Below are 21,368 nucleotides of genomic sequence, written 5' to 3'. Positions count from 1 at the left end.
ATGTTTACAAGTATTAATTAACAAAGTAGTATCTGTTGGCATTTTCTGTGACCTGTCTAAGGTATATGGCTGTGTGATCAAAATTTCTGCTACATAAACTGAGGTTTTAGGGAGGTAATAGTACAGTCAACCAATGGATAGTGTAATATTTAACCAAAAGAGTGCAAAAAGACTCTCCAAGAGTTGATGGTACAGGCAACTAATGGATTGCATCTTACCTAAACAAAAGGAAGCAGGAAGTTGTGCTTACTAATTCAAGAAATATTACAAGGGAGATTCTTCTGACTAGGGAGAAATCACATATGTGGTTAGACAAGGCTCAATATTAGAACCATTATTGTTACTTGTATATGTAAATGACCTTCTGTCTAATATACAAGCAGAATAAATTCTTTTTGCAGCTGACACTAGTATTTTAATTAATCCAACCACACATACAGCATAAAAAAATAATAATAATTATTATAATGATGTTCTTAAAATGCTTATCTAGTAGTTTTCAACAAATGGTCTCCCTCTCAATTTCAAAACAACACAACATATTCAGTTTCACACTTCTAGAGGTACTAACCCACTGGTAAGCATACCACACGGTGAGAAAATAAGGAACAGGTCAGAAACTTCAAAGATTTTGGGTGTCCATATTCACCGGAATTTAAGCTGGAAAAATCACATTCTAGAACTCCAGCCACATTTACATTTAGAATCATTGCAAATATTGGGGAAAAACAAATCAGTAAGTTGACATATCTGCAAATTTTCATTCAATAACGTCATAAGGAATAATATACTGGAGTAACACATCTTTCAGAAAAAAAGTCTTATTCCTCAAACCATGCTCTAGGAATAACATGTGGTGCTCACACATTATCATCTTGTAGACACTTGTTTAAGGAATTAAGCAGTTTGACTTCTGCTTCACAGTATATGTCTTCTCTCATGGAGTTTGTTGCAAATAATCCACTGCAGTTCAAAAGGAACAATGATCCATAATTACAATAAAAGAAGAAACATTGGCATTCATTACTACAAATTAAGGATGTCATCACAGAATGGGGGTGCACAATGCTGCAACCAAAATTTTTGATTACTCACCCCGTGATAAGTCTGATAGCAAAGTAAAATTTGAAAACAAACTGAGCCTATTCCATAGAAGAATTTTTATTTTTGTGGCGTGTAAAAATTGGTGGGTAGGAATTGCTAATGGGCACCTATGTGTTTAAATAAACTTATAAACATTCAGCATGTAGTTATAATTTTGTGGCACCGATAAGGTTGACACCAGATGGTGGCGTGTGTAGATATCCGCGATTTTACTCCAAAAATAAGTTACAGTGAAGCCATTAAAAATTCGTGTGTAAGGTGCAAAAGTGAATTATTAAAGTATAATGAGTGTATTGCTAGTTTACAATGTGTAATCAGCAGTCTAAGAATAGGAATCGACAGCCTGAAGTCCGAAAATATGGAAAGGCCGAAAATATGGAACTGAAGTCGAAGCGAAACATGGATCCATTGCTTCAAGACAGACAGAAGGACAAAAACTTTCACCAGAACATGGCTACATTGGTGCAAAATGACGCTGATAAATCATCAGAACTGAAGGAAGTACACAACAAGCGTCAAACAATCGGCACTAAAACTTCATCTACAGCAAATGTTTCGAGGTTCGAGAATGTAAACAATTTTGATGTACTTTGTTCTAGTAATAGTCTCACAGAAAGTGAAAACAATCGTAAGAAGAGTGTACCGATAAACTATCGGAAAAAGGTTAGGTTTGATCTTCCAAAGCCACAACGTTCAGTTAACAGCAATGAAAGTGGCAGTGGTGTGATCCAGTCTGCTGTGAGTGAAACATCAACAAATTGTTTTCACATTTTCGGTGATAGTCATGGTAGAGGCATGGCTGATATAGTGAAAAGCAGTTTTAATGCTGCCGATGTTTGTGGAATTTTGAAGCCAGGTGCTAAACTTCAAGAAGTTGTAGCGGGGTGTGATCCTGTAAAAAAAGTAAAAAACGAGTGTGTCATCTTAATAGGTGGCTCAAACAACGTTGCCTGCAATGAAGGGAATGATGTCATACAGTCGCTCAGGAAGAAAATATCCGGCACTTCATCAGTCTAAGGTATTTGTTGTGAACATTCCAAAGATACATGACTTAATTCCACAGTCCTGTGTAAATGAGGCTATCTCACAAACGAACTCTAAGTTAGCAAAGTTGTGTAAGCATTTTAAAAATACTTGTGTTGTAGGTAAAAGCAGTTTTGGATGAAAATTATTTACAAGACACGGTACGCACCTGAACAGATCAGGAAAAAAAGCATTAGGTACCCTCTTAAAAACAAAAATATTGGAAGAAGTCCACAAATGTACCCCAAAGTTGAAACCGATCGCACTTAAATGGCTCCAGCCATCAAGTCAGACTCGGTTTCAAACTCAAATGATTCAGGAAATTGTTAGTAATGAACATACTGTGTCTGTAGCTACAGATAATTTTTTAGGCAAAAGTTTACATCTGTCTCTAATTCCAAAGAAATGACGATTTTTCACCAAAATGTGGGAGGACTCATAATAAAGTAAATGACATTACTGTTCTGTTAGAGAAACCACAAGGAATAAAAGATACTGATGTATTATGTTTTAGTGAACATCATGTGAAAGATATTGAAAGGTTACAGCTAAGTGGTTACTGTCAGGCAGCGCATTACTCTAGAACCATCATAGAAAAAGGTGGAGTGGTAATTTATGTAAAAAAACAACATATCTTACAATGCATTAGATTTAAAGAGCCATTGTATAGAGCAACAAATTGAAGTATGTGGTGTTGAGATTACTGTAAATGACTTCACGGCTGTAGTGTTAGCACTGTATAGATCTCCCTCAGGGTATTTGAATGTATTTCTTATGCACTTAGATTCTTTATTATCCATACTGTACTCAAAGTCCAAGAACTTGATAATTACTGAAACTTCCTGGCAGATTAAAACTGTGTGCCCGACTGAGACTCGAACTCGAGACCTTTGCCTTTCGCGGGCAAGTGCTCTACCATCTGAGCTACCGAAGCACGACTTACACCCGGTACTCACAGCTTTACTTCTGCCAGTATCCGTCTCCTACCTTCCAAACTTTACAGAAGAGCTTCTGCGAAACATGCAGAACTAGCACTCCTGAAAGAAAGAGCTTCTGTAAAGTTTGGAAGGTAGGAGACGGATACTGGCAGAAGTAAAGCTGAGAGTACCGGGCGTGAGTCGTGCTTCGGTAGCTCAGATGGTAGAGCACTTGCCCGCGAAAGGCAAAGGTCTCGAGTTCGAGTCTCGGTCGGGCACACAGTTTTAATCTGCCAGGAAGTTTCATATCAGTGCACACTCCGCTGCAGAGTGAAAATCTCATTCTGGAAACATCCCCCAGGCTGTGGCTAAGCCATGTCTCCGCAATATCCTTTCTTTCAGGAGTGCTAGTTCTGCAAGGTTCGCAGGAGAGCTTCTGTAAAGTTTGGAAGGTAGGAGACGGATACTGGCAGAAGTAAAGCTGTGAGTACCGGGCGTGAGTCGTGCTTCGGTAGCTCAGATGGTAGAGCACTTGCCCGCGAAAGGCAAAGGTCTCGAGTTCGAGTCTCGGTCGGGCACACAGTTTTAATCTGCCAGGAAGTTTCATATCGGCGCACACTCCGCTGCAGAGTGAAAATCTCATTTTGATAATTACTGGTAACTTTAATGTTGATTTCCTAAATGAGAGCAATAGTAAAGCTGACTTAGTACATTTAATGGAGTCTTATAATCTGATGGCAATACTAGATTTCCCAACTAGGGTTACTGTTAACAGTAAAAGTCTGAGAGATAATATATTTATAGATAAGTCTAAATGCAATGAGATCTCTGTACATCCAATCCTTGGCCTTTCTGATCATGGTGGTCAATTGCTTAGGCTCAATTACATCAGTATGTGCAACCATTCCGAGCATTCTTGGAAATCTTTTAGGATAATAAATGAACAAGGCCTTAAAAAAATCAATGATAGCCTAAAAGAGATAGATTGGAGCCCAGTTTATAGGGAAACAGATGTAAACAAAAAGTACAATTCATTTTTAAATGAATTCATGTCTGTATTTGAGTCCATCTTTCCCAAAAAAAAGTAGTTAGAAATAGTCATATAGGCAATGCCAAGAAGTCTTTGATCACTACAGGGATAATAACATTTTGTAGAACAAAGAGGATGTTGTACAGTTCTCTCAGGACTTGTAATGATCCAAAGAAACGACAACACTACAAAACTTTACTGTAGCATTCTCAATAAGGTTATAAATAAATCTAAAAGTATGTGCATAAAACCAGAATTTGAAAGCTCAGAAAATAAAATTGAAATTATATAGAATGTAATAAAGAGGATAACTGGCAGGACAACAAGGAACACGTCTCAGGTACAGATTAAAACAGGGGACAGTATCATAAAGAAACCCGAGTTGGTTGCAGAAATATTTAATAACCACTTTTTGAGAGCAGCACGGAAGACAGGCTGTAATGGTTCTATGGAAGAATCATTGTCCCTCCTACAGAAAGCTATTAGCAACAGAATCCCACAGTTATCCTTACCTCCAGTTACTGTAAGCGAAGTCATAAGAGTAATTAGATCATTAAAAAATAAAAATTCTGCTGGTGTGGACAATATTTCTAGTAAAATACTGAAACACTGTTATAAATTTGTTAGTCCCGTCTTATGCAACATATGCAATGCATCCCTAGAAGATGGGATTGTCCCTGACAGACTTAAGTTGGCTGTAGCAATTCCTCTCTTTAAAAAAGTTGATAAAAGGATTGTTACAAACTATTGCCCAATATCCCTATTAACTACCTTCTCGAAAATTCTAGAAAAACTCATGCACAGGAGGATTTTAGACCATCACAACTTCCACAGTATCTTAAGCAATAATCAGTTTGGTTTTCGTGCCGGTCTTTGTACTGAACAGGCAATATTCTCTTTCAGCAACCAAGTTTTGAAAGCCATTAACAAAAAATGTCTCCAGTGGGTATTTTTTGTGATCTTATGATAGCCTTTGACTGTGTAAACCACCAAATTCTTTGGAAAAAAACAGAATACTATGATGTAGGTGGTACTGTTGACTTGTGGCTACAATCATATCTACAGAACCAGAAGCAGACTGTAATGCTAAATGGCTCTTCTGGAGAACCTGCCTCGTCTGAATGGGGCACGATAATGTGTGGTGTGCCTCAAGGCTCCGTTTTGGGCCCACTGCTTTTCCTCATCTTTATTAATGATCTTCCTCTTTGTTCTGAGACAAACAGCAAATTTACCCTGTTTGCCCATGATACCACAATTCTAATTGACGATTTGATTGATCATGATCTTGAACAAACTACAAATACTGTTTTTAATGACATCTTAAATTGGTTCTCCTCAAATGGTCTCTCACTCAATGCAGATAAAACTCATTGTATGAGGTTCCATACATCACAAAGTAATCCCGATGAAATTAACATAAAATGTAGAGATAAACCAATACGGAAAGTTGAAGATACAAAATTCCTGGGTGCTTACATAGACAGTAAATGTAATTGGTCAGTTCACATTCTTCATCTATGTAAAAAACTTAGCTCGGCAACATTTGCGTTACGGGTAATTTTTTCAGTGGCTGAAGTTGACACTATTAAGGTTGCCTACTTTGGCTACTTCCACTCATTGATGTCATATGCTATCATATTCTGGGGGAACCAACCACTTGCAAAAAAAAGTTTTCACCATCCAAAAAAAAGGAATCAGAATAATGTGTGGGGTCCATCAAAGACACTCTTGCAAGCACTTGTTTTGGAAGATAGGTATCCTAACAACTGCCTCACAGTATATTTTTTCCTTGCTGACCTTTGTGTGCAAAAATTATTTCATCTACCAAGACAACAGTAAATTCCATGGTTATAACACCAGAAACAAAAACAATCTACATTTCGAAATGAAACGTCTCACTCTGCTACAAAAAGGAGTTTACTACTCCAGCATTATGCTGTTCAATGCTCTACCACTACATATCAAATGTGTTCATACAGAACTACCAAAATTTAAACAAGTTCTCAAAGATTACCTGACAGAGAAATCTTATTATACTGTGGATGAATATCTGAAAGAAAATGTATACCATCACTAAACTTACTGTCCCTAGAAGTAGTTCAATTGATTTTATTGTGCATTTGGGCATTAGCACACTTTTTGTAACAACAGATTGGCTGTACATGTATTTACTCTTGTAGGCCTAATATCTGATTTAACTTTGTGCTCTTATCTTTACCCTTTATTTGAAACTCCTTTTTCTGTTAAATGCTTGTTGTTATCTAGCTGACATTGTATGTGTTACTGTATTTATAGTGTGTCTTACTTAAACTACGTACAAGTTGCCATTGAATTGCCCTTGTATTTATTGAGAGTTTAAATTGAAACCTGTACAATTTGACACGTTCCATATCCTTGTGATTGACTCACTAACTGGATATATGGACAAAGAAATAAAAAAATAAATAAATATGCGTTCGTCTGTGGACTCTGAGCATCATCTTTGGACTCTGAGCATTGTCTTTAGGCTGTTTCGCCATGTCAGTTCTTTGTGAGCTTTGCTTGTGTATGGGTGAACAAATGAACTACTGCTAAATTGGGGTTGTTTGGTGTAATGAACCCGAACTTTTCCCTCACTGGTGCCCCGAGTTGTAATGTCTTCCGTTATCGCCATTTTACTGTGTCCGCGACCTCTGCATCGGTTATTTTCGCGTGCATTAAATCGACACAGCATTCAAACAATGACTTCGGCCCAGCACCTAACACCAGATTTTGTGACCGACATGTATCGTGTTGCGGGCGATGTACACCCGCGAGGACTTCAGCACGATGCCTCTCACTTGACGATTCCGCCGATTTTTCCGGATGTTTTTGAGCCTGCAACAATAAGTGAGGTTAGGAGTGTGTATGACTCTGGCTATCAAACGCCTCTGTTCCCGCCACATGTGCCCTCATCGGCTGTGCAGTTACCTCTTATGGATCTCCGTGCAGTACGAGACCAATGCCGATTTCTGTAAATGCTTCGTCGGACAACCTACTACCGCCAGGACAACGATTTGCCATGCCGCAATCTATGCAGTACCATGCGGATACCTGCCACGTGGCTGGAACTGCTTCGTTCACAGGACAACCTACTCAGCATCCGACCACGCCCGCGCCTACCTCGGTTCAACATCAGCACATGCCTTCCTACTTTGATACCTCGGCCTGCAACAGGAACAATAACTTGTTATCTGTGCCTGACCTCCACCTCCGTCCTACTGCTACGCATCACTGTTTTGTGCCACGACATTCACCTTATCCGCACACCCTTTTTGAGTGGAGTGACTACGAACAGTGAACATTCACACATTCCACCCCACATTCGACATCATTTCCCACACTGTGCTTCTGGACATCCCGCATCTCCACAGCCCCTTCTGCAACACAGGTGGCCCCAGCTCTGATCATACATGGTCTAACATGAGTTTTCAAACTTTGAACTTTTTCTCACCTGTCGCTCTTACGCTGACTCAGTTGAGCTTCCGCTACCGTTCTTGGCACATCTCTGTTCCTCATCCGCGTCGGTCTTCCGTGACATGTCAATCCGAACACACCCGCAACGTGTTGAGCTTCCGCAACAGCAACCGTTACATTACGGTGTATCACCCGTGTCGGCCTTCTGCGTCGCGACGGATCGTGCTCAACCACAACGAATCACCTTCAATCTGCCACCCGAACAGCTGTCGTTGCCACGTCCCCTGGAGGCACTCTCTCCTGGAATACGACAGCAACAACAGCTCGTTTCACGAAGTATCCTGACGAACTCAATTCAACCTGTTCTTCCGAACATTCTACAACACTTACCAACACTGCCGCCGTTTAATCCCGACAGAGCTACAACCCGGTTCAAAATTGCGGACGAAGTGTTCGACCATTACAAACTTGACGAGTCAACCAGGTTTCTGTGCCTCATCACCCACCTGCTCGACTAGGAGGACTTGATTGCTGACCTGGTCGACGCCCCGGACTCATCTACCCGGTACACTCTAACCAAAAAGACAGTTCTACACTGGCTTGCACGCTCAACTGAGGCAGCAATACGGCAAGTGCTCCACGTCGAGCAAGTAGGCAATGACAAACGTTCCCAGCTCTGGAGACAGCTATGTGCCCTGGTCAGCACCGATCTACTCTCTGACACAGCTCTCCTCGCCATCTGGCCAGATAAACTATCTCCTCACACCCACTTTGCTCTGGCTCAGAGGTCTCCTGAACCTGTTGAGGAAAGAATGACAATTGCTGACAAGCTACATGATGCATCACTACTCTATTTCGCCAGCCATTGCCTATCTGACAAGTCTCGGGTTCAAGCTCATCACCCTGCGACCAGGGCCACACTGTGCCAACTGTTCCGCTCGCTCTGGGAAGCAGTAAACAATCTACTGGGACATCCCCAGCCCCGCCCACGGTCACGCCCCTTCCTGCAACTGAACCTTGGCCACCACCACCACTGCCAACGAATGTTCCACAGGAAATGCAACCGCACTACCCGTACTGTTACTTCCACACACGGTTTGGTGAGGTGGCACAGAACTGCAGATCACCCTGCTACTTCCCAAACGCCAATCGCAGGTAGGTCCAGATGGTGCCTCCTGCGCACAACATGACAGGCACTCCCCAGTGCTCCATTCTGTCTGGGAATGACCAGATAATTGCGGACGACTTTACATTAAAGACATTTCGTCGGGATACCATTTCCTAGTGGACAAAGGCACCAATGTTTCACTGCTGCCTATGTCCATAGCGTCATCGAACATCCGCCCTCATCATACTTCACTGCAAGCTGCAAATACAACTAAACTACAATCCTTGGGTTCAACTTCCTATGTCGTCTCACTCTCTGTAAACTGCAAACTCAAGTGGACTTTTTTAGTGTGCGAAATTGACGGACCTATACTAGGCATTGACTTCTCGTGACACCACAAACTTTCACCAGACCTAGTGCGAAACACCGTGTTTCATCATCCATCCAAGACTCACTTCCCCTGTGCTCCGTTGAGCAAACCCTCCCATGACACATCGGTCTGGGCTCATCTCATCCGTACATGTTTGTCTCTGTCAACAATGTTACAAGAAACCATGCACAAGTGCTTTGTCAAGCTTGAACACGTCACTCTCCCATGCAGCAAAGTTATTACAGACACTACAGCAAGGACAAAGCAAGGTCATTAAGTGTGCCAAATCTGCTTGCAATCCCAGCAATCGAGCCTCCGTATGTTTACCTTCCACTACCCCTCACAACTTTGCTATCAAGACCGCCATAACGTGTACTGACAGTTCCGCAGGGCCACACCCTCCTAACATGGCAGTGTTTGACACTCGGCCGGACACAAGTGCACATCGCAATGAGCGTCATGTGTTCTCGAACTGATGGCTCCTACCCCGCCCCTCACGGACAGCACCTCAAACTATGCAACTTCAGCTCCTGCACACTGCTGTGCGACCGCCACTGAAAACGCAAACAGTGTACTCGTGCCAAGCGTTTCAACCGCGGCCATGCTGCCACAGGCCACGCTCTCAAACAATGGACTCACTAACGGCTCACGAGCTCTACCGAGCTCACCCGACCATGGTGCCACTGCTTTGGCGCGTAGACTCCTGGTATACTTCCCTGCCTCAGCTTCCGTCGGATCTGCCGAGTGGCTCCGAACACGAGCATGCCTCGCCTGCCCCACCCGCCTCACATTGTAAACAAACAGCCTTCCGTGCCACCGGCAACATTTCCGCCGTCACCAACAGGCATGGTTCACAAGCTTCGCCTCACGCCAGGTCCCCTCCCCCCCCCCCCTCCCCCCCAATCTCCAGTAAACCACGTCAACTTTGTCCCATGCGCCTCTCCGACCTTAAAAATCAGATTTATGAACTACTAAGCTCTGGCGTCATTGAACCCTCTGCCAGTAGACGGTCTACGCATATACATATGAAACCCAAGAAGACGGGTCCTGGTGCAAGTGCGGAGACTACCGTCGCACGAACAATTATGGACACCTACCCCATACTCAACATTGCCAACTCTACCAGTTCCCTTGCAGGTGCAACCACGTTCTCTGTCATTGATTGCAAACATGCCTACCACCAGATCCCCGTGGCACCTGATGACATCGAGAAGGCAGCAATCACCACCCCGATCGGGTTATTTCAGTTTCGACTCATGCCCTTCAGTCTGAAAAACACAACCCAGAACTGGCAATGCTTCATCAACAAAATGCTATTCAACCTAAAATTCTGCTTTGCATGTCTTGATGACATTCTTGTGTTCAGCTCCTCCGTCGAGGACAACATTCAACACGTGCAAACTGTTATGAACACTCTCGCGGCAGCAGGCATCAAACCAACCAGGACAAATTGCAGCTACATCAACCCACTGGGTTCTCAGGGGTTTGCTGACGGCATTTCACTGCCCCCTGAGAAAGTACAAACAATACTAAACCTACTCAGACCTTCGTTATTCAAAGAACTTCGGCGCTTTCTGGGGACAGTTAATTATTATCGCCGACATCTACCTCAGGCTGCGGAGATTCAGGCTCCACTGACAGACGCCTTGGCAGGCACCAACACTTCTGGATCTCGGCCCGTTCCATGGACCCCTCCTATGACTGACTTTTGCACTGCCCTCAAAAATCTTCTTGCCGAGGCCTGTACCGTCGCGCATCCTCATCCCAATGCACAGCTTTTCATCACCACAGACACGAGTGATACTGCCATCGGCACTGTCCTTAGCCAGACAATCGACGACCAAACTTCGCCTCTGCAGTTCTTCTCGTGCAAGCTCACCAATGCACAACGAAAATATTCTGAGTTTGACAGTGAGTTGATCGCGGTCTATTAAGCGATCAAGCATTTTAAGACTGATGTTGAGGGACACCCTTTCTATGTTTTAATGGACCACAAACCCCTGGCTGTGGCCATTACAAATCCGCCAGCTGACCCGCCTCCTCGCCGCTTCAGATACATGGGCTTCGTCTCTCAGTTCACCACTGATGTCAGACACATAAAGGGTGCTGACAATATAGTTGCTCATTTCCTTACAAGAGTTGAAGCTGTCCATTCGTTGTTAGACCTCTCTCAACTGCCTAACTTCCAACCCGCCGACAAGGAAACACCTGATTTCAGACTCTACTTCTTCACTACACTTTGTCCGCACCACCTTCCCTGGCATTTCTGGTGAGACCTGGTGCGACGACAGTACGGACATGTTACGGCCCCTCATCCCAACCACGCTCCGTCGAGCTATCTTTAACGCATTGCATAGTTTAGCCCACCCCAGTGTTCGTGCGTCTGCCTGCCTCGTAGTGGAGCACTTTGTATGGAGAAATAGCAACAAGGACTGCCAGCAATGGGCACGCTTCTGCGTCGTGTGCCAATGCTGCAAAGTACACAAGCACACTTCACCCCCCCCCCCCCTCGGTGCCTTTTCGATCCCTCCTGGGCGTTTCCAACAAATTCATATTGACATTGTCGGCCCTCTCCGCCCCCTCTAATGGCTTTCGTTATGTTCTCTCGTCTATCGACCGAACAACTTGCAGGTTCGAGGCTGTCCCTCTCCCCAATATTACGGCAGAAACTGTTGCTCGAGCTTTCGTCAAGTCATGGGTATAGCTTTTCGGATGTCCAGCTATCATCACGACTGACCAGGACAGACAATTTGAGTTGGCCTTGTTCAACGAGATTTGTAACATTTGTGGCATCCAGCACATCCATACCACAGCATATCACCTGCAAAGTAACAGGCTAGTCGAGCGCTGGCACCGCACTTTTAAGGTGGCTCTTCGATTCCACGACACTCTATGGACGGAGGCCCTTCCCCTTGTGCTACTCGGCATTCGTGCAATCTATAAGGAAGACCTCAAAGGCACAATAGCCGAGTTCATATACGGCCCGAACATTGTTCTCCCTGGCGAACTTGTGAGCCATTCCGCTTCTCTCCCTCAGTCTGACTTACCTTCCTTCATGGACCGCATCAGATGCCACTTCATCAACCTCCATATCCCTGCACCCACCAGCCATTCCCGCCCTAAGGTTCACGCCCCGAAATCTCTGGACAAATGTAAGTATGTCATGCTCCGAGATTACACTGTCTGTGCTATCCTCTAACCTCCATATACCGGCCCATACTGAGTTCTCCGGCGCTCAGCCAACACCTACGACATACAGATGAAAGATTTAGCTGTTACAGTCTCTCTCAACAGACTTAAGCCTGCTCATGTCGAGCCTCCTTCTACCCCCCTTCAGGCCACGACCATGCAACTCACTGTCGTAGCTCATGACGCTCGGACCACTCCCTCCATGTCGGAATTACACACTTGATTGAGTGACTTTCAACGCCAATCGTCGAGCTCTCCTCCGCCCTCGCCCTCTACTTCGGTCTCACGCACTCCCTCGAGTGACCACATGCTCCTCACGTCGAGCTTACCTACGATCACGCCCTCGCCGCCGGGCCCTTCGCTGATCCCTTCGACCTCTCCATTGTCGCCTGCCTTACCCTGTCAAGGTTTCTCATGTCCCCCCATCTTGAATGTGCCCTCGCTCGAGGTGTTTGTGCCTGTCCCCCCTGACATAATCCATGACATCTCAATAATACTGCGCGATGGTACACTGTTCGTCGTGTGTCTCTCTTCATCCAGTGCTCACGACACAACTTCCACCATTCCCTGCCACTTGGTTAAATGTGTTCCCCTCCTGCGTGACGTCGGCCTGGACATGCTTCGTATGTTCGCCACGCCCACCGGGGACATCGTCGTCGTCGCTCCGTTCCACCCGCAAACCGCCGGACTACCTGTCGCCACACGACCAGCATGCCCAGTATGACGCCCGGCTCGCTTCAACGACTTCCAGGTTCGGTGGCCGAACCTTCCTTCACGACATCTACCCACACAGCTCCCCGACAGCACTGTCGAGCTGACTGTGGTCCGGCTCCTGCAGACCACCCCCGCCGAAACCTTAGTCACCCCCCCTCCCCCCCAGCATCTCAAGAGTACTCCATACTGTGGGGGGGGGGAGGGGGGAGGGGGAAGGGGGGGGGCCTATGTGGTGCCAATGAGGATGACACCAGCATCGATATGCGTCCGTCTGTGCATTCTGACCATCGTCTTTGGACTCTGAGCATTGTCTTTGGGCTGTTCCGCCATGTCAGTTCTTTGTGAGCCTTGCTTGTGTCTGGGTGAATAAATGAACTACTGTTAAATGGGGGTTGTTTGGTGTAACTAACCCAAACATTTCCCTCAATTTAATTTGTGATGTGAATGTAAAATGACTTGTTTCACATCATTACCATTTACCATACAAATGATCCATGGATAATAAAACTTACTAATTAATTTGAAAGTAGTCACGAATAAGAAATGTACATTTTGGTGTTCCCAAGGGTTTCCAAAGTATTCTAAAGTCTATTCACCGAGAGATGGGATGAAAAATAAACAGTGTCACGTGAGCGACTACGCTCGTTTCCAGAAAAAGCATTCGGTTTTCACGTGGTACGTAGGGGTGTGGAAAATCCTTGGCGCACGCTTTGCAGTTGGCGGTGTTTGGCTGGCTACCAAGCTGTCACAGTGTACCATGAGAAACCTGGGCAACAATGTATGAAATAAATTTTACAGTAATGCTAAAATAATGTTAAATTGAGATCATTCAGTCGAAGCAGATTTATTTTCATTCAGGTTGCTAACAAAACGCTCCATTCAAACACAATTAATTGTTAATTTTAATAACAATACCAGTAATAATAATGATAAAGGACGAATCAATTTTCACTCTGCCGAACTTGAACTGTGTTCTCTTAGGTTTATAACAAACCGCTCCTCTCTCTCCTCTATAATGCAGTCTATTTTCCACATTTGAGTTTCCACTTTTTCTACGACATGGAGGATGCACTTGTTCCAATCTTCTGCAGTCGCTGGTCTTACTGCTTCTTCTAGCAGTACTTTAACTTTTGGCATTTTGTATGTTTTGTTTTTTGCTGCAACATAGCCTTTGATTGTGACCCACACTAACTCGATGGTCTTTAATTCACAGTGGTACGGAGGAATTCTGAGAACAGTTTTCCCTGCATTCTACGCCATTTCATCAGTTGCGTATTCGTTGTGCGCTGTTCTGTGATTTTTAGCTATATCTAAAAGTTCTTTCTTCATCATACTGTCTTCGAAATCAATGTTTTTAGATTTTAGCCGCTCTGATACTTCGTGCTAATTGGAATTCGCATTGGGAACTTTTTCTTTTCTCCGAGAATGGTACGGCACGTTATCATGAACAATAACTGCATTTTCCCGAAGCCAAGGAAGAACATCTTGAAATGACTTCTCTAAGGTTTCGGCGCTAATCTCCTCTCGATAATCTCCACTTTTCTTGGATCCAAAAGTCCACAAACATCCTTCAACAAACCCTGCTTTGCTATCAATGTGTGCGATAATCAGACGTTTCCCTTTAGCTGACGGGCCCTTGCTTCCGGTGGATAATCCGGACAGATGTGCTTGTTTTGAGGAATTTATAGCGTCATCTACCCAGACGCAACTTCGGGTATGTCCTGTGTTCACCCATGTCTCGTCCAAATAGTAAACGGGTCTGCCTTCATCTCTCAGCCGTTTAATGGTTCGAAGATAATGCCGCCTCCATAAAATGATGTCATCCCTGTCTATTAGCGTGCTATCGCGCCCATGCCGGACATTTCAAATTCATTTCTCTCAATAACTTACAAAATGTAGTTCTCCGAAAATTGCCCAGACCTGCATCTTCGTTCACGACTGTAAGCACTTTGTCAATTGTTGGCAATTCGTTACGGAAAAAAAAATTGTGTTCTTTCCTTCGTATCGCATTCCTATCGAAGTCATCAACACTTTCAGGAAGTTTCTGTCGTAATTTTCATTTCTTGTGAGAGTTCAAAGAGTGTGTGGCCTTGTACTCACTTATCACACGATATACTGAAGAACGTCCAACACCTGTAGCTCCAGTTGCTTTTGAAACATGCGATGCTATTCGATGCTCACATAAACAGTGAATGCTCAGCATGACTACAAACACATATACTTACTCTAATAATCAACAACTAGTCTTTCAAGCGTCTTAACAGGTGAACTTAAGATATCCTGAAATCGCCGCTGTACAACACCCACTAACGAGCTCACACCTTCAACTGAGACGGCCACACTGACCAAGCGCCACGCCTGCGAACCTCACAATGCATCGCTCATAAAGGAGAAACGGTTGCACCCATCGCATTCGAACTAACTACAAAATAACATTCAAATCTTTCTAAAACTTTTCTCGCTTACACCCCCACAAAAAAATTTAAAGGGGAAAAGTTTGTCGCTTATTATATTTCGGATGATGATTTGGTAAAAGTTCTGCATCAGGCGTGAGATTTTAATTTATTACTTTACTATTACTGAATCTACTGGGCAGAAAATTTGCAGATGTCATCAACATATACTACTGAAGGCAATTATAAAATTATTTTGCTGTGAAACACACAGTTTAGGAGATATGGCGTGATAAATATAGAGCAACGCGAAAAAACAACTTTTCCTGAAAGCTTACATATTTCTCTTTTTCAGTGACAATAAATTTTAATGTAATGTAAAAAAAGGTGTCAGAAGGTAGTTCTCGGATCACTTTATCATGTTCAGGTGCCAAATTATAAAAAACATGACTTTCATTTTTTAATTTCTGACGCCCCTGCCTTGTACACCCCTTGACGGCAGTGCTCTGGTCACGCGCCTTGCCGTGTTTACAGTACGTCTCTTGTTTCGGTGAATGCAGTATAGATAATAAGTATTTGGCTACTGTAATGCTGATGACAAAGCTATTGGCTTTGTGCAAATAGTGAGCCTGGTCATCTGAAGAGATTTGAGACTTTCTTGGAAAGACAAGTGCCCATTTTAAAAGACATAGGCAACCTTAGAAACATAGAAAAAAAGTAACATTAATCACTTTAAACAAAGTTGCCCAAATTGAAAAATTATTGTGAATGAGAGATTCTGTCGAAAACCAGAGATAAATAGTGCTTTATTCAATGTATGCTCCATCAATTCTTATACATTTTTCCCATCTTTTGGGCAATTTATGACTAACATGCCAGCAAAAATTTCTCTCTTTTGCTGTGAACCATTTATCGAGCCATTTTTTCACACCTGTGTACAAACCAAAGTGCTGCTCAGTAAATGCATGACCCATTGATGCAAACAAGTGGTAACTGAAAGACGCCAAGTCTGGTAAGTAAGCTGAATGTGGTATAACTTCCCAGCCGAGTGCCTCCAATGTGTCACGAATCGGTTTTGCTGTATGTGAATGAGCAGCTCATGAACAAAAATGACTTTTTGTTGCCTCTTTTGTTATTGTGGCCTTTTCTCGAGCGGCAAATGGTTCAAATTGTTCAACTGTTGTTGGTAACATTTAGTATTAACCATTTTCCCAGGTTTTAACAGTTCATTATCAAACACGACTCTCTCATCCTACCAAACACAGACCATCGTCTTTCTGCCAAAGCGATTCAGTCCTTTGGTCAATGTGGATGGTCTGCCTGGGTCCACTCATGATTTTTGCACTTGAGATTCTCAAAAGAAATTCTCTTTTCACCCTCTGTAATTGTACGGTGCAAAAATAACTTCCTTCCACAATAAGCAAGTGATACCTCACATATGTTTTTTTTTTTTTTTTTTTTTTTTTTTTTTTTTTTTCATTTACATGTCATTCAACTCCTGTGGTACCCGCCTGCCAGTCTTATGAATCTTTCCCATCTCTCATAGCTAATTGGCAACAGCTTGTAGAGTTCTGCCCAATTGCCCAGCATTTTTTTTTTTTGGTGTGTGTTTGAGAATCATCTTCATTCAACCATGCTCCCAATTCCACATCTCCATATTTCCACATCAAAGTCACCATTTTTGAAATGCTGAAACCATTGTTTACACTCATCTTGAGATGGAGCATGTACATCCCAGATCACAGACCTGTGATTTGGGATGTTCACCATAAGCTTCTCGAAATGATCGGTACGATTCAACACCAGTTTTCTTCAAATGGAAGCAAAAAATTAATGCTGTCCACAAATGCTCTTTGTTCAGTATAAATTTAAATATACTGAACACAACACTATGCAGTCACTTTTCCGATTATTCCTGGTGCACATCTGTCACTTGTTCATGGCACAATAAATGGTACAGTGCCAAATCTTTATAGCACAAACTGCATGGGTGCGACATCTGTTGTCTGAAATACACATTTCATATTTGTACACCAAGTATGTGTATTAAAGAGTATCATCATACCTTAATTCTGAAATCCTAAGAACTGTATATTTTGGAGTATTTTACCCTTTCTTTAATTATGGATTGGTACTGTGGGGCAGGGTCTGCGACACTTATATACATGTGTTTTCATCTAAGCTATTTATAAAGAAAAGTCATCGTTTAACACTGTTACTGAAAATCTCGAAAAGTACTTGAACAATTTAATTCAAATTTTGACATACATTACACTCTAGTAAACATTCGGATGGATATAGGCTAAATATTATATAAATATACAAACATATAACTGGGAAATATCATTAGCAAAAATCTCAAATTTCTTGGAATTTTTGCACAATATTTCTAATAAACAGTTCATCTCGATGAACATAGGAGATTATGTATATAAAAAAAGACAATGTTCAGGTTTTAGTTTAAAACTAACTGTGAGAAATAATGCTGTGCTATGCTGCATTGTGAAAGTGTGTGGTTTCATTTTCTTTTTGTGGTCAGTTTCAACCATGACTGCAGGGCATTTAAACCATTAGACAAATTGTTTCTGTAATATATGTTCTTCCTACTTTTGTATAATTTTAAACTCAAATTCCCTATACAACACAAAAGTTGTATGTATGGCTTATCACATTACAATGAGAAACTACTACGAAATCGTTTATCGTCCGAAACTTCGTAATCCCGCCAGTTTGTAGATTATAGCTACGTGAAATACTGTCACTGTAGCTACTATCCTCTATTTATCGTCCATGTTTCACTTCCATACATGGCTACACTCCATACAAATACTTTCAGAAACAACTTCCTGACACTTAAATCTATACTCGATGTTAACAAATTTCTCTTCTTCAGAAACGCTTTCTTTGCCATTGCCAGTCTAAATTTTATATCCTCTCTACTTCGACCATCATCAGTTATTTTGCTCCCCAAATAGCAAAGCTCTTTTACTACTTTAAATGTCTCATTTCCTAATCTAATACCCTCAACATCACCCGACTTAATTTGACTACATTCCACTATCCTCTTTTTGCTTTTGTTGATGTTCATCTTATATCCTCCTTTCAAGACACTATCCATTCTGTTCAACTGCTCTTCCAAGTCCTTTGCTGTCTCTGACAGAATTACAATGTCACTGGCGAACCTCAAAGTTTTTATTTCTTCTCCATGGATTTTAATACCTACTCCGAATACAACCCTGTCTCATTCCCTTCCCAACCACTGCTCCCCTTTCACGCCCCCTCAACTCTTGTAACTGCCATTTGGTTACTATACAAAATTGTAAATAGCTTTTCGCTCCCTATATTTTACCCCTACCACCTTCAGAATTTGAAAGAGAGTATTCCAGTCAGCATTGTCAAAAGCTTTCTCTAAATCTACAAATGCTTGAAACGTAGGTTTGTCTTTCTTTAATCTAGCTTCTAAGATAAGCCGTAGGGTCATTATTGCCTCACGTGTTCCAATATTTCTACGGAATCCAAACTGATCTTCCCCAAGGTCGGCTTCTACTAGTTTTTCCATTCGTCTGTAAAGAATTCATGTTAGTATTTTGCAGCCGTGACTTATTAAACTGATAGTTCGGTAATTTTCACATCTGTCAACACCTGCTTTCTTTGGGATTGGAATTATTATATTATTCTTGAAGTCTGAGGGTATTTCGCCTGTTTCATACATCTTGCTCACCAGGAGGTAGAGTTTTGTCAGAGGCCGTCAGTAGTTCTAATGGAATGTTGTCTACTTCCGGGGCCTTGTTTCGACTCAGGTCTTTCAGTGCTCTGTCAAACTCTTCACACAGTATCGTATCTCCCATTTCATCTTCATCTACCTCCTCTTCCATTGCCATAATATTGTCCTCAAGTACTTTGCCCTTGTATAGACCCTCTATATACTCCTTCCACCTTTCTGCCTTCCCTTCTTTGCTTAGAACTGGGTTGCCATCTGAGCTCTTGATATTCATACACGTGGTTCTCTTCTCTCCAAAGGTCTCTTTAATTTTCCTGTAGGCAGTATCTATCTTACCCCTAGTGAGATAAGCCTCTACATCCTTACATTTATCCTCTAGCCAACCCTGCTTAGCCATTTTGCACTTCCTGTTGATCTCATTTTTGAGACGTTTGTATTTCTTTTCATCTGCTTTATTTACTGCATTTTTATATTTTCTCCTTTCATCGATTAAATTCAATATCTCTTCTGATAACCAAGAATTTCTGCTAGCCCTCGTCTTTTGACCTACTTGATCCTCTGCTGCCTTCACTATTTTATCTCTCAAAACTACCTATTCTTCTTCTACTGTATCTCTTTCCCCTGTTCTTGTCAAATGTTCTCTAATGGGCTCCCTGAAACTTTCTACCACCTCCAGTTCTTTCAGTTTATCCAGGTCCCACCTCCTTAAATTCCTAACGTTTTGCAGTTTCTTCAGTTATAGTCCACAGTTCATAACCAATACATTGTGGTCAGAGTCCACATCTGCCTCTGGAAATGTCTTACAATTTGAAACCTGGCTCCTAAATCTCTGTCTTACCATTATATAATCTATCTGAATCCTTCCAGTGTCTCCAGGCCTCTTCCACATATACAACCTTCTTCCATGATTCTTAAACTAAGTGTTAGCTATGATTAAGTTATGCTCTGTGCAAAATTCTACCAGACGGCTTCCTCTTTCCATGAACCACTGTTGTACAGTCCAGATTTTGCCTAGGCTATTTTCAAGAAGAAAAACTTATTTAAATGTCAAAAGACATCAGACTACTATGAAATACAAGTCCTTTACACTTTAATAAGTTTTTGTGCTTGAAAATTGCCTAAGGCCAAAATTTGTATTGTAAAACGATAAAATAAAAGTTATTGCCCTCAAATGTTTGCAGTGTTGCTGAAAAATAATTAATTTCTTTTTGCCTGCTTCATTTACTGCATTTTTATATTTTCTTCTTTCATCAATTAAATTCAGTATTTCTTCTGTTACTCAAGGATTTCTACTAGCCCTCGTCCTTTTACCTACTTGATCCTCGACTGCCTTCACTACTTCATCCCTCAAAGCTACCCATTCTTATTCTACTGTATTTCTTTCCCTCATTCCTGCCATTTGTTCCCTTAAGCTCTCCCAGAAACTCTCTACAACCTCTGGCTCTTTCAGTTTATCCAGGTCCCATCTCCTTAAATTCTCACCTTTTTGCAGTTTCTTCAGTTTCAATCTACAGTTCATTTCCAGTAGATTGTGGTCGGAGTTGACATCTGCCACTGGAAATATCTTACAATTTAAAACCTGGTTCCTAAATCTCTGTCTTACCATTATATAATCTATCTGAAATCTGCCAGTATCTCAAGGCTTCTTCCATGTATACAACCTTCTTTTTGATTCTTGAACCAAGTGTTAGCAATGACCAGACGGCTTCCTCTTTCATTCCTTACCCCCAATCCATATTCACCTACTACGTTTCCTTCTGTCCCTTTTCCTATTACCGAATTCCAGTCACCCATGACTATTAAATTTTCATCTCCCTTCACTATCTGGATAATTTCTTTTATTTCATCATACATTTCTTCAATTTCTTAGTCATCTGCAGAGATAGTTGGCATATAAACTTGTACTACTGTAGTAGGTGTGGGCTTCGTGTCTATCTTGGCCACAATAATGTGTTCACTATGCTGTTTGTAGTAGCTTACCCACAGTCCTATTTTTTTTATTCTTTATTAAACCTACTCCTGCATTACTCCTATTTGACTTTGTATTTATAACCCTGTATTCGCCTGACCAGAAGTCTTGTTCCTCCTGCCACCGAATTTCACTAATTCCCACTATATCTAACTTTAACCTATCAATTTCCCTATTTAAATGTTCTAACCCACCTGCCCAATTAAGGGATCTGACATTCCACACTCCGATCTGTAGAACGCCAGTTTTCTTTCCCCTGGTCAGCTGGGTATATGCAAGACAGTAATACAATAGAATGTTGAATTTTATATAAGCAGTGAGTGAAAATTTGTACCAAGGCCGGGAATCAAACCCAAGTCTCCTGCTTACTAGACAGGTGAGTCAGCCACTAACCA

The 21,368-nt window shown here is 42.2% G+C and overlaps 1 protein-coding gene across 16 annotated transcripts in view; it reads right to left on the bottom strand.

Moving 5' to 3' along the window:
• LOC126354432 (serine/threonine-protein kinase dyf-5) overlaps positions 1-21,368 on the bottom strand; it is a 230,593-nt gene that overhangs the window by 200,443 nt on the left and 8,782 nt on the right. For 4 of the 16 annotated variants that reach the window (XM_050004086.1, XM_050004093.1, XM_050004091.1 and 1 more), the window contains exon 3: positions 7,547-7,809. The exons of 11 other annotated variants lie outside the window; for them this stretch is intronic. The gene's annotated coding sequence lies outside the window, so the exon portion shown is untranslated. Of the gene's footprint in view, positions 1-7,546; positions 7,810-21,368 lie in introns of those variants that run through there. One more of the 16 variants, XM_050004087.1, reaches the window with a different exon arrangement.

Source organism: Schistocerca gregaria, chromosome 3 (assembly GCF_023897955.1).
Source record: "Schistocerca gregaria isolate iqSchGreg1 chromosome 3, iqSchGreg1.2, whole genome shotgun sequence".
NCBI classification, from domain to species: domain Eukaryota; kingdom Metazoa; phylum Arthropoda; class Insecta; order Orthoptera; family Acrididae; genus Schistocerca; species Schistocerca gregaria.
This window is presented reverse-complemented; position numbering and strand designations above follow the sequence as displayed.